At 37.8% G+C, this 1,073-nt stretch overlaps 1 protein-coding gene across 1 annotated transcript in view; it reads left to right on the top strand.

Moving 5' to 3' along the window:
* Positions 1 to 1,073, top strand: part of map2k7 (mitogen-activated protein kinase kinase 7) — a 31,103-nt gene that overhangs the window by 6,512 nt on the left and 23,518 nt on the right. The window lies entirely within an intron of this gene.

Genomic DNA, 1,073 nt, shown 5'->3' with positions numbered 1-1,073 from the left:
CTCTGTTTAAAAGTTGCTGTTTGCATCGTTCAAACAGATTTACTTTCCAAAAGAAGAATTGCAATTTTTATTGCATTGCTGTCACACTCACCACTGGTAAGTGAAAATGGGGACGAGCACATAGGACGGCCGTACGTAAACATGTCACCAGAATGATTGACAATTAGGAGGACGAGTTATCTTGATGATCCACCGGGAAAAAGAACATCCTCCACTATACCTTTAAATGAAATATTTGAGTTCTCTGAAGCTGTGTTGTAGCGCTAAAGCTCCTCTATTCCTCCCCAAATTACCAATTTGTTCTCTAGTTATGACAGAGAATCGAGGCCTCACTAATTCATTTTTATTGAATCCCTGGAATAAAGTCATATTGTGAGAATACAGTTGTAATATTGCAAAAATAAAGTAAACTTACCATAATAATATGATAAAGTCATAATATTATCAAAAAATATGGTTTAATGAGAAAAAGAGGGACCTCAGACCGAGCCCAACAGTTTATTGCAGGAGAAGATTGCTCTTTCTTGTTAGAATTGACATAAAAGTAAGCGGCTTCCTAAATCTGGTAATATTATTTCTATTCTGGCAGTGTAATCACTTGATTCTCATGATATTCGACTTCTGGCTACATATTTTTTTCTGCTAATTTTACGTCTGTATTCTTGCCATGGTACGTCTAAATACTAGCAATGTTACGTCTTTATACTTGTAATATTACAACTATTTTGTAAAGTTACCCCTGTATTCTCGTAAAGCTACAACTTTATTCTTGCGGTGTGCAGAGTAAATTCTTGTAAGGTTACGAAGTTGTTCTCGCAAAGTTACGACGTTTTTCTCGCAAATTTACGACGTTTTTCTCGCAAAGTTACGACGTTGTTCTGGCAAAGTTACGACGTTGTTCTCGCACAGTTACGACGTTGTTCTCGCAAATTTACGACGTTGTTCTCGCAAAGTTACGACGTTGTTCTGGCAAAGTTACGACGTTGTTCTGGCACAGTTACGACGTTGTTCTGGCACAGTTACGACGTTGTTCTGGCACAGTTACGACGTTGTTCTGGCACAGTTACGACGTT

Source organism: Cyprinodon variegatus, unplaced genomic scaffold (genome assembly GCF_000732505.1).
Source record: "Cyprinodon variegatus isolate N-32 unplaced genomic scaffold, C_variegatus-1.0 Scaffold1080, whole genome shotgun sequence".
Lineage (NCBI taxonomy): Eukaryota > Metazoa > Chordata > Actinopteri > Cyprinodontiformes > Cyprinodontidae > Cyprinodon > Cyprinodon variegatus.
The sequence above is the reverse complement of the archived record's forward strand: the minus strand, read 5'-3'. Positions and strand labels throughout refer to the sequence as shown.